This window comes from Protobothrops mucrosquamatus, unplaced genomic scaffold (assembly GCF_001527695.2).
Source record: "Protobothrops mucrosquamatus isolate PMUCROS unplaced genomic scaffold, P.Mucros_1.0 scaffold1325, whole genome shotgun sequence".
In the NCBI taxonomy this organism is placed as follows: domain Eukaryota; kingdom Metazoa; phylum Chordata; class Lepidosauria; order Squamata; family Viperidae; genus Protobothrops; species Protobothrops mucrosquamatus.
In genome coordinates, this window is record NW_015387525.1 from 213,500 (window position 1) to 227,181 (window position 13,682).

Below are 13,682 nucleotides of genomic sequence, written 5' to 3' on the forward strand. Positions count from 1 at the left end.
CAACGTACGACCACAACTGAGCCCAAACTTGATGTTGTTAAGTGAGAAATTTGTTGAGTGAGTTTTGCCCTGATTTTACAACTTTTCTTGTCACATTTGTTAAGTGAATCACTGCAGTTGTGAAGTTAGCAACACGGTTGTTAAGTGAGTCCAGCTTTCCCATTGACTTCGCTTGTCAGAAGGTCGCAAAAGGGGATCTCGTGACCTCCGAGACACGGCGACCGTCGTAAAGGCGAAGCATCTGAATGTAGATCACGTGACCCTGGGGATGCTTCAATGGTCCTAAGTGAGAAAAATGGTCCTAAGTTGCTTTTTTCAGTGCCGTTGTAACTTTGAACGGTCACTAAATGAATCGTTGTAAGTTGAGGACTACCTGTGTAGCCTTTAAGGTATCACTAGACCCTTTATTATTTTTTTCCCTTAAAACTGGTAAAGATTCCTCTACGCCCAACGCTGCAACTGGAGACCAACTTTACGGGAGACCCCTGATAATTTTATACATTCTAAAAGAGGAACTTTATATATCAGCCACGCTGGGTATTAAAACGGCCTCACGACTGAACAGAAAACAGCACATCCCATTTGTTGCCATTTCAGCTACTTTAATCAATGTTCCCAGGGAATTCCTTCTGGGAATCTCATCTCATCTGGGACTGAGAATGTAAAAGTAATCATCAAAGCTTTAGAATAATTACAACAAATGAAAGCAAACGCATACGATGCTCTTTTTCGAGATATTCCCCACGGTCAATGTATTAAGACAGCTGTAGACCTCGGCTAGTCTGAATTAGAAGAGAGATCCTACATAAGCTTTGGAGGTGTGTGGAGGTTCCTTCGCCCTGCCAAGTGAATATCCAGGTGGCCAGTATTTGGACTGGAGATTATATGAGAGCACAGAACAATCTGACTCTTTATGCGTTATGAAAGGAAGGAGAATGTTAGAAAAATAATAAAGGCAATTTGATCACCTCCCCCAGAATGACATCCTCCATACATTTTGCCTAATTCTGACCCAGGACTAGTTGAGCATGATCCCAAATGGATTGAGATCCAATGGTTCTCTTCATCACAGAGGATATAAAAAAATCACCTGGAACAAAAATTCAGAGGTTTTTTTTCCTGACTTTTTCCTGACATATTTGAAATCTTCCAAGATACGGTTGGTTAGATGCAGTATAGTTTTGCTACTAGACCTTGAAATTCTTTATTAAGCCTATGGCATATCATACACGGACTTGCAATACATTTTAACATTTCCCCAAGATTAAAAACACAATAAAATATCACTGTTAAAATAATCTACATTAAAAAAAACCAGGCACTTATTACCATCTTTGGTAGACACATCCCAAAGCCAAAGGATTCTGTTCAAGAATACACACATGGTTAGAGAAAATGACTAAAAAACATAGATTTTAAGCCAGAACTATTTTTATTAGGCATAATTGTAGGAAATTATGAGAAAGAGTGTATATATCTAATGTTACATATATTAACTGGAGCGAAAATTGTATTCGCTCAACATTGGAAAAATGAAGATTTACCAACGGAGGAAGTGTTAATTAAAAAAAAATTAGATTGTGCAGAAATGGATAGATTGACATTGAAAATGAAAGAGAAAGAAGATTCAGCATATTTTAGAACATGCAACACCTTTTATCAATGGCTAGAAAAACGAGGTAGAGAGAAAGGAATTTAACACGTATTAGTAAGTTAAATGTTGGAACCCAGACAATATGTTGCTGATAAAATATTAAGCACTTGTGATTATAAAAAACAAATCAAAATTATATATATATAAAAATAATCTATGTTCAGATACCAGTGTCTAGGCCATCTAACCATTGAAGCACAGCATTGTTTATATGAAAAAAATCAAATACAGGACCAGAATATGCTCCCAACTTACAGCCAATCATGACGTGATCTACTGTTTGACGTGGGACCCCACAGTCACACTGAGGGGTGGATACTATGACCCATTTATATAGGGAGACCTGGCAGAAGCCGAGGGAAAACAAAATCTTGAAATCAATAAATGATCCCAAAAAAATCCTCTGATATTCCTATCACTACTTCCTAAGGCTTTCGATGTTGTTGAAAACTGGCTGGCTATAACGATCTACATAGTTTATGGAAATAGTCACGTACCGGCTCCACTAACTAAAGCAGGGGTCTTCAAACTTGGCCCTTTTATGACTTGTGGACTTCAACTCCCAGAATTCCTCAGCCAGACCCGCTGGCTGAGGAATTCTGGGAGTTGAAGTCCACAAGTCATAAAAGGGCCAAGTTTGAAGACCCCTGAACTAAAGTCTACTGAAGTCTTCATTTGTACCTATGGACAATGGAGAGAAAAGTCTGTTCGTTTGACTGTCTGTTTGCCATTGCCTTCTTTCTAGAGCTGAGACAGAAAGTGATTGGCACAAGCAGGACTAGAACTCCCAGTCTCCCGTTTTTTAGCCTGCTCCCTTAACCCTAACCCTGCCCCAGTCCGACTCTTGCAAACAAGTGTTGCCCAAAGGAATGATTAAGACAAGTGCCATTTCTTCCATCGGAAGATCAAATGGCCAATCCTTTCTCCTCTTACACTCATAGTTGTTCTAACAAACTGATGGAAGGAAGCAGCTACGCTCCTCTTCATCGCTTATTAATTTCCTAACTGGGTGGAAATGGCACAATTCCCCTTGGAGATCCAGGCCAGCTCAAAATATTGAGGAAGCTACTCAGGCATTTTCCAGTGTGACTTAGAGCTGAGGACACTGGAAGGGAAGGATAATGGGGTGTTTGTGGGGGACATAGAGGAGGTATTTTCTGCTGTTGCTAAGACAGATTTCCTTTTTTCCCCCCCAGCTCATGGCCCCCTCCGCTTCCGTACCATCCAATCCTGGCACTTCTTCTCTCCATTGGTTCCACTGTCGCATCGAATGATTGTGACAGCTTTGCGTTCTCCTCACTTATTGGCTTAGTCCGATGGCCTATTATCGAGGGAAGCAAATCGGATGCTTAATCAATACTTGGCAAAGGCTGCCAGAGGCTACATTAGCATCACACCACTGGCTGTCTGGGTGTCTGCCTTTGAGATAAGAATCAAAGGAGCTCGTGACATGATGGAGCACCTGGCTAATTCCATTTCGGTTGTGGAGGAAGGAACACCACCGATGCACACAGAGCTCCCTTTCCTACAGAGTCATTTCGAAGGAACCATTTGTGACTGTTGGTCTTCTAGGAGCATCTTCCAGGTCCCTCACTGCTCCCTGATGTGTTGCACCTAAGAGGAACATCCAAATCTATCTCCTTCACCTGTTTGGAAAGATCTAGATGGCTATGAAAGGAGATGTTGGACCTCTGTGCTGGAAGCTTCACTACGGCCAACATTTGATGAAAAGCAGCTTTCTTAAAACATGGGGACCTGGTCCACAGTTCAGAGTCGCTGTAGAGCTGGGTGGCCTTATGAAACAAACACACACAAAAAATTACCTTTCTGCTTCAAAAAAAAGTTAGTGTAAGATAGAGATTAAACATTTCATCTGGGAGGGAAAGTTCAGATTCAGATCTCCATCCAACCATAAAGCCAGGGTGGACTTTAGACTAGTCAAATTAAACTAACCCACCAAGATTGTCATGGAGGAAGCTCTAAATGCAACCCATAACTACAAAAGGGAAGAAGACATGGATTCTATTTCTTGGTTCTTCCAAACCCAGTTTGGTCACCACTCTTTTTTTCTTGCCCACTTTGGGGAATCGGGTGCATCTCATCTAGATGATTAGAGGAACCAATAAAGTTCAGGAGCGACCAAAGAGGGGAACTCATGGATGACAAAGCTCTTTTCCCCCAGAGTATTCTCCAAATTGTGACTTACTTTTCAACACCGGCCACTCTCCAATTTATTCAAGGGAATTTATTGAATAAGTTAGGTGACATGGGTGATAGAGAAATGTGATGAATTAATTAATTAATTAAGGTATACTAAAGCTGTGTTAATAGCTACTCGTCTTGATAACCATAACTAGCATGAAAACACCTTGCTACTAGGATGTGTTTGAATGGACTCCATGCAATGCAAAAGATGGATTATATAAGTCTTTAGCCAATTCTACAAATTCTTCTTCTTCTTCTTCTTCTTCTTCTTCTTTTCTTCTTCTTCTTCTTCTTCTTCTTCTTCTTCTTCTTCTTCTTCTTCTTCTTCTTCTTCTTCTTCTTCTTCTTCTTCTTCTTCTTCTTCTTCTTCTTTCTTCTTCTTCTTCTTCTTCTTCTTCTTCTTCTTCTTCTTCTCCTCCTCCTCCTCCTCCTCCTTCTCCTTCTCCTCCTCCTCCTCCTCCTCTTCCTCCTCCTCCTCCTCCTCCAGATGCATTCAATGTGCTTAAGATGGATGACCACCATGCAAATATGATTAATATTAGTCTAATCTTAAATCCGGTCAGCTCAACATCTTTCTGGCTTCTCGCAGACTTCATTCAAATAGCTCCTACAGAGAGCCAGTCAACAGTTATCTGCTCAGCCCCAGTGGTTTTTTCCTTCCTGTTCACTGTTTGCTTCCCCAAGTTTTAATTTTTTTTCAAACTTGCATCTCTTGTTCCATAGATCAACATCCTCTTCTAAGCTGGACAGTTTTTTTTTCTTCCTCTTCCCCAATTAACAGGCCAGACATTCTAAATAAACTGGGATACAATGACTTTATAAGTCTGGCGGAGATGGCTGGGCCTTGATGAATGTGCGCTCTTCAATGAAACCAAACAAAAATAAGCCAAGCTAACAAGTCTCCAGACTGGTTCCTTCAGGATGATAGATTGACAAAACATTGGCTTTTTATAACTCCCAAACCAAAATAAGCCATGGACCCAGCTGCGGTGCCACACTAAAACAATCGTGGCTCTATCTGGCCTCCTCCGAAGGACAGAATGTTGTGGGCGATGAGGATAGAATCATTTTAAACTTTGCAAAAATGCAGAGTGAAGAGATTTGGTGGTGGTGGTGGGTGGGGTTGGTTTGAGCATGGGGGTGGGAGCAACAAGCCCGAGAAACTTGGAGAAAGGAGACAAATCTCAAATTTAAGACCTGGGTTGGATCTGAAAAGAACACTTGTTGGAATGTATGTGCATAAAATATCTTCCTGCACAGACACCACAAACAAGTTCCAGTACACAGGCACAGATGATGTTACTTAGCTGGGTAATGAAATGTCTGCAGAAAACCATCAAGCACAGAGATCACCAGAGATCCAAGTCATTGCTAGCTTGTCCATCCTAGTGGTTGTGCTCATCGTCCTCACCCTCCTCCTCCTCCTTCTCCTCTCCCATTCCGCAAATGCCTTTCCCTCCTAGCACTGATGATGTCATAGTAAGTCATGAAACGTCGGCAGGAAAACAACCAAGCACCAGAAACCCCACAGTTCAACCCCAAGCTACAAATATTTTCTCCTATAAGTTCCAGACACCAACCAGAGCGTAGAACAGTGGTTCTCAACCTGTGGGTCGGGACCCCATTTGGGGTCGATCGACCATTTCACGGGGGTTGCCAAGCAAGGCTGTCCGCCATTTTTTTCCCCTTTTCCGGCGGGTGCCTTACCTCCCTTGGGCTGGGCCAGCTGGTGGTCGGCCTGCTCCGTTTCTGCCGCTTGCCAGCTACGCCTCGGCCGGCGCAGGGGGCGGAACCACGCATGCGCGGTGCTCCCGGGCAGGGAAAGTCCTCGACTTATGACCGGTTGGGTAGTCCTCAACTTATGACCGGTTTAATCCTCGACTTACGACCGGTTTAGTCCTCGACTTACGACCAGTTTAGTCCTCGACTTACGACCGGTTGGGGTCGCGGCATTAAAAAGGTTGAGAACCACTGGCGTAGAACAACCCAAAGAAGCAAGATCAGAAGATGTTGGAGGGATCTGGCCACAGAATCAGACACATCTGAGTGGACTGAATCAATACAGGAAATGAAGATGGAGATGCTTAACATAGATAGATTCAGGAGGCCTGTTGGCTTTTGAGCACGGGCACTCAACTTTCCACAGTCACAACAGTGAGGAAAAACTAACTTTGTGACCTGTAGTCACATTTACCACCTTCACAAGACTGTAGAGCAAAGGAAAGCTGAAGTAAGACCATATGCAAAGTCTCGGTTTTACTTAGCGACTGCTTCCCTTAACCACAGAGTTTCTGGTCCCAATTGTGGTCATTAAATGAGGACCAAATCGGGAACCCTTATTTAGAACTAATTCAATGTCTCCATTGGAATTAATTATAAATGCTTGCTAACATACCACAGTGATGTCATTTTTGTGTGCAAGGACCCATTAACGCTATACAATCAGTCTTGTACTCTCGGGGTGCTACTACCCATATCTGAGTAGATTAGAGGGTAAAACAGATTGCCACTTAAAGTTAAGGCAAATGGGTTTTTTTCCCCACAGTCGCAGCAATGTTAAGTTGTTCAGACAGCATCAGAACGACACGGTTTAATTATCTCTTGGAGTGTGCGTTTCCCCGATCTTTTTTTTTTATGCGCTGCTTAGTAAATGAGAGCTAATTAAACCGTTGAGTGAAAGAGAAGGAAAAGTCATAACTGAATAATGAGAATAAAGGGAACATACTTATGTTCAGAACATACTCTCTGCCACGCCACATCTTCAATAAGGTGTACCAGCAAGGCACTAGTGTTGGTTCACCATAACACTTTTCACGGTGGGCGACCAAGTTCACATTCCTTAGGGGGACTTTGAACGGGCCAGAATACAGAAGTGGGCACAGTAATTCTGGGGAGTTGAGGTCCACCCATCTTAAAGTTGCCCAGGTTGAAAAACGCTGCTCTAGTACAAGGGTCTCCAAACATGGCCACTTGAAGACTTGTGGACTTCAAGCCCCAGAATTCCCCAGCCATCATAGGGAATTCTGGGATGTTGAAGTCCACAAGTCTTAAAGTTGCCAAGTCTGGAGACCCCTGGTCTGGTGCAAAACGTCATTTGCCGATTGGTGTAACTTTCTTTTCTTTCATATTTTTCTTCTTCCAAAAATGGTGGGGGGGGATTTCCACTCAGCTGCAGCAGCCAAATTAAAAGGACTTTTGTTTCTAAACCAGGAAAGGATCCAGTTATAGGTGTGTGCATCACTCTTAGAAAAGAAGAATCAGCCACCTTCATTAGGGCCACCCCAAATATTGCCGAATCCACCACACATGTTCAGTTTTCTCAATGCAAAATACTCTCTATATGGTAAGTGTTGATTTTAAAAAAGCATGTCTTAAATGTTGAAAAGATATGAAGTTTGAAGAGGTTGATCTTTTTTCTTTGTCCCAAACTGAATAGAATAAAAATCTGTGTTTCTTTTCCAAGGATTTCTGAACATGTTCATTCATCAATGAAAATTTCATTTGATTCCCAGCACCCTTTCTGTCCGGTAGAGGGCAGTAGCACACCTAGACACCAATTTTTCACTAATTTTGGTGCAGGGCTCTGGGTAGGCACATGATATTATGCTCAGATTTGAATTTCCGGTTTCCTCTGACTCAGTGCTCCACTAGAGTCAAAGCTGATTGTATTTATCTCATGGTTACAGAGGTTGTGTCTGGAGCATGGAAGTGAGGGCTGGATCATGAACCAAGAGCTAGAAACAAAGACTGAGTGGGTGAGTGAGTAGGCGGGTAGGTAGATACCATATCACAACAATCTATGTTACTGTCAAAGGCCAGCATAGGTGAGTATGTAGGGGGATAGGTACAGCCACAGAGAGAGACAAAGAGAGAGACAGGGAGGGAGGGAGACAGATGATAGATTGACTGACAGACAGACAGATGTTTGCAGTATAAAATCTGGTGGTATGTAATGCCTGTAAATCAATTCCTTCCTTCCTCCTTTCCTTCCTTCCTTCCTTCCTCTCTCCCACCTCCTTCCCTTCCCTTCCCTTCCCTTTCCTTCCTTCCTTCCTTCCTTCCTTCCTCTCCTCCCTTCCCTTCCATTCCATCTTTCCAGAGAGCCAGGAAGGTTGGCTAAGGTTAAGAAAGGCAATTCACATTTATCCTTTGACCACTTCATTGCACAGTCAGTACAAAACACCACCCTGTACCCATATTAAGAGAACTATCCACTTGGGCTGGAAAAGGCAGACTGTTCTCTGCTTCTGAACATCCCCGGTGGAGCCCCCATACTGAGGATGGTAAGGCTTCCCTTAGACAAGGCTCCCCCAAGATGCCTGGATGCATTTTTGATGGTGGAACAGAAAGGCCTTCCTGATGAAAGGGACTGTGAGCATGTTCCCTTGATAAATGTGTGGATTTGCCCTGTTTGAACAATACTTGGCCAACTACTGTCCTCTCCTTCAACCCATGTTCCCTTCCCCGAAAGTGACGGGGGTAGACGTTTCTTAGAGGGAAAAACCGAACAGATTCGCCGAGAGGACGAATCGACTCTTCTTGTGTAACCTTATTATTAGTTTTCCTTGGATATAAAAGGGGGACACATTAGGGACGAGATAACGGTACCATGGTCTGTCACTAGAAAAGGAAAGTAACTGGTTTGTTCAGAGAGGCCGACTCCTTCTGGCGGCATCTTTCTGTTCTTGCCTGCCTAGTGCCAGAGATGAGATCTCCTTGGTAGGGCAGACCAGACCTAGAATCATAGATTCACAGGGCTAGAAATGACCTTGGAGGTCTTCTAGTCCAACTGCCTGAGGCAGGAGGCCTTATACCATCCCAGACAAATGATTGTCCAATCTTTTCTTGAAAACCGCCAACCTGATGCATTTAGATCAGTTGGTCCTCCAGGAACCCCAGGAGGTTCCAGTTTCCCTTGAAATCCTCATCCAGGAAGTCAAAGAGATGGGCCACAAGTAAACATAACAAAAAAGAAATACCACACCTGCTTAGAACCTTTCTGCTTCTCATCTGAATCTCTAAATTGCTTGCTTCCTAGAAGTTCCCTCTTCCCACAGTAAATACAATAACCCTACTCTAAAAGTAAAGCAGGCCAAAATATAGGGGCGGAAATGAATGGAAAGAGAAGGATCCACAAGCCTCGATAATCTTTTGAATAATGGTGTTCTCGGTTTTGGAGATAGGAATCCAATGATAATATATATCCAGGTGCTCCAAAGATAAGTTGTGAAAGCTCTAACACTGGAAGTTTTTAAGAAGAGACTGGACAGCCGTTTGACGGAAATGGTCTAGGCAGGGCAGGCATGTCAAACTCGCGACGTCACGTGACGTCATGTGATGTATCGTGACTTTTTTCCCCATTGCTGGCAATGGGGTAGGCGTGGTTTCCACGTGACGCATTCGTCAGTTTGACATGCCTGGTCTAGGGTTTCCTGCCTGAGCAGGGGATTGGACTAGATGATCTCCAAGGTCCCTTCCAACTTATATTATTATTATTATTATTATTATTATTATTATTATTATTATTATTATTATTATTATTATTATTATTATTATTATTATTACTATTATTATTCCAATAAGTACCTGAGAGGTCTACAGTTATTCTCCATCATCCAGGTCATGGTTGTCCCAAAGGTACTTTCCAAAAGGCAACTGGACTTTTTGGGGCTTTATTTTTTCTACTCTACTCTATTCTACTCTTCTCTACTCTACTTTATTTTCATTCTATTCTATTCTATTCTATTCTATTCTATTCTATTCTATTCTATTCTATTCTATTCTATTCTCTATTCTATTCTATTCTACATATCTACTCTTCTATTCTATTCTATTCTATTCTATTCTCTATTCTATTCTATTCTACATATCTACTCTTCTATTCTATTCTATTCTATTCTATTCTATTCTTTCTATTCTATTCCCTATTCTATTCCATTTTCTATTCTATTCTATTCTACATATCTACTCTATTCTATTCTATTCTATTCTATTCTATTCTATTCTATTCTATTCTATTCTATTCTATTCTATTCTATTCTATTCCATCTTCTGTTCTGTTCTGTTCTGATCTGATCTGATATGATATGATCTGTTCTGTTCTGTTCTTTTCTAGACATTTGTGGTGTGGGTGAACAAGGTTTGGTGGTGAGAAACAATTTTTGCAGATGCTAGTTAGGAAAAAGAAGAAGATGAATGTTCTTGATGTTCTTATTGGACTTTCACTAGACCTTTTTCCAAGGCAGAGCGAGTCTCAGGTCTCATCCATTTTCAAAAGGTTTGCAAATGCATATTTCGCTGAGGAACGAAACAAACGGAACTTCCTATTGTCTTTTCTTGCACTTTTTCCTCACTCTCCAGCCACTGACAAAAGCCCTTGCTTGATTAATGGTTTCTTTTGAAGACATTGCTCTTGGCCTATTGTCCTGGCGGTAGAAGCCATTTTTCTTTCTGTGTGGTGAGGTGACTCCTCACCCAACCCTGAATGTCTTGAACCAGGAAAAAAAAAAAAAAAAAACATGGCTGTCTCATGACACCCTCTGGGAATATTCTACTGTTCCCCAGCCTGTCCTTTTTCTGACCACTGCAGTGCAAAACACAACACAACAAAAGGAACAGAGGGAGAGGGAGGCCAAAGGTCTGTCTCTGTCAAATTCAGGCTTGTGCAGAATGGGGAGCCAATCAGGGTCCTAAGAGTTGCTCATAATGAAGACCACAGGACCAAGAAGGAGAAACCACTCCATTCTCCAAGGCAATGGATGAGCAATTTCTGGAAGAACAAAAGATATCTCTACAGGCGAGAGGAGAATGCAAATGGAGTTAATGTAAGGGCATTGTGGGAGAATGGCTGTTCCAACATCAAGCCAGGCTCAACAGCGGCAGCTGAGATAAATAAGTCAAGAAGAATCAATAATGCTAAACAACTCTCATCTCTCCAAGATGCAAATCAGTGCAAATGAAGTTAAAAACCTTCTCCCTTGTTCTGCNTCTCTACAGGCGAGAGGAGAATGCAAATGGAGTTAATGTAAGGGCATTGTGGGAGAATGGCTGTTCCAACATCAAGCCAGGCTCAACAGCGGCAGCTGAGATAAATAAGTCAAGAAGAATCAATAATGCTAAACAACTCTCATCTCTCCAAGATGCAAATCAGTGCAAATGAAGTTAAAAACCTTCTCCCTTGTTCTGCAAATATCAATCCCAAAGGAGGTCAAGCAGACACTACCCAAGCTTTAATAAACACAAGCATTTTCCATATTTCCCAGGAGCCCCGTGAGATATTTAAAGAGCCACTGCACCTCTCTTGTATAAATAAGATTTCTAATAAGTCCAATTTCCTCCATATTATGAATCCAGGTCTGTTGGCTTCCATTTTTCCTCTTCCTCTTTCAATAGCCTATTGAAAGGATTTGGAATCATTTTCAGGGATAACTATGAAATGTGGAACGAAGAAAAGCAGTGGTTCACTTTCAATCTGGTGAGGGTTCCCCAATGCAAAGCATTTAAATTGCAGGAGAAGAGATAGGTCCAGGGTGTAAACCTTGTTGAACTCAGTGGGATTTATTTCAGAGGTGGGGGGGAAAGGATAAGAAACCGCATAATATCAAGTCAGCTTCTCATTCCATCTAGTTTAATTTTCAATCCTGATTTGTTTTCATGGTTTAGACAGCATCCTGTAGGAGAAGAAATGGCAGAACCTGGAGGTGGGGTGAAAAGAGGATTCAGCCTAGAATCCCTATGTAGCCACAAATGAACTAAATATAACCCTCCTTGAATTCCGTTGACTGTTATTTAAGTCCAAGCAGGTGCGAACCATGAGTTAAGAAGATTCCTGTTCATAGGCATGATTAGCAATAAATCAGTTTAACTGGATTGCCACGTGGGGACCTGATCTTTCATGCTTAACATATTTATTCCTAGCCCTCCTTGGAGATGCTGTAGATCAGTGTTTTTCAACCTTGGCAAATTTAAGATCTGTGGATTTCAGCTTCCAGAATTTCACGGTCTGCTTGAAGCATGTGTCCTGGACCCCTAACTCCACTAGAATTGAAATTTGGCAAAATTGTGGCTCCTTCTATGCTACCACACTACTGCTGTCAGCCACAGTCACATGATCATCAATCCCAACCTTCTCTGCCTGCTTCCTATAAGGAAAGTCACTGGGGAAGCCAGTAGGAAGTCAGAAGTCACTTCTGCTCTCACTGCTTTTTCGTCCACCCGTGGTCATTCTGCTTTTGGCTTTAGGGAAGGACATTTTTCTGAAATGATGACCCAATAGGTCGCAGGTTGCCTAATGACACCTAAATGTCTCCACTGTTTCAGTCTGAACCACTGATTCAGTTTGACTCATCAGATCATTTCTAGGTCCTTTGGGGGAAAGAAAGTGAGTCAAATAGTGGCACCGAAAAATTCATGACTCACTTTCTTCAACCACAATTTTCTCATTTTACTCAACACTCATTCTTCCTGCAAACCACAATGGAACTATTGAAAAGGAAACCAAAATTATGCTGCCTCTTTTTTTCAACTGGAACTAAGAGTTCTACAGCCAATACAAGCTTTTTCTCCCCAATGGTCTTCAAGAGGGTTATGAGCTGTCATTTTCCCTGATACACACACATCCTTTTGGCCGTTTGCTGTCAGATACGTTAAGCACTCCAGGTTTTTGCCTATTTCCCCCCCCCCCATGCAAATAGATTTGAGGTGAGAATGAGGGGCAATGGCTGAGCAAAACAGAGCATTTATTCACCCAACTATTCTCATCCACTGTTTGATGAACCTTTTAATCATAATCTTCCTCAAACCAATTTTTAAAGATCATATCTAACTTTCTTATAAACAGTTTCAAGAAACATATCCCACGCTGCCAATTAAAAGCAATTAAAAAATGGAATATCAAAGACATATTGAAAGGATCAAGTATTACATAGAGCCAACATCTGGGAGGCTGAGTTTTGAACAAAGGTTTCCCTGCTTCTGTTCACACCAGGTTTGGACAACTTGGTACCCTCCAAATATTTTGAATTTTTAACTTTCCTCAGTATTAAACAACACAGCCAATCATAATGGATTGTAGTGGGAATAATGAAGCCATCGGTATTTATTTGGCATAATTTGCAAAGAGCACTAGCGGCAGTCCTCAGCCTATGACCACAATTGAGCCCAACATATTTGTTGCTAAGTGAGACAGCTGTTAAGTGAATTTTACCCCCTTTTATGACCTTCTCGCCACAACCGTTAAGTGAATCATTGCGGCTGTTAAGTTAGTAACAGGGTTGTGAGATGAATCTGGCTTCCCCATCGATTTGGCTTGTCATAAGGTCGCAAAACTGGATCGCATGATCCTGGGAACTGCAACCGTCATAATTATGAGTCCGTTGCCCAGGGTCTGGACTTTGATCACGTTGCCCAGGGTCTGGACTTTGATCACGTTGCCCAGGGTCTGGACTTTGATCACGTTGCCCAGGGTCTGGACTTTGATCACGTTGCCCAGGGTCTGGACTTTGATCACGATGCTGTAATGGCTGTAAGTGTGAAAAATGGCCATAAGTCACTTTTTTCTTGCCCTTATAACTTCAAACGGTCACTAAACAAACAAAGTCACAGACTATTTGTTATTTACTCAAATTGGCAACCTCATTTACAAAGCCAGCTTATACTATTTTTTTAAATCAGATCCCCTTACACTTTTCTTCACCACAATAAGGGGTGGGGAGAAATCTACTTTAAATATTTGGTCCTAGTCAAGACTCTGGCTGTGTTCCTTGATATACAATCTTGGGGTGAAATCAAACATATCTTGTTGTTGACTAAATCTCAGGTCAAC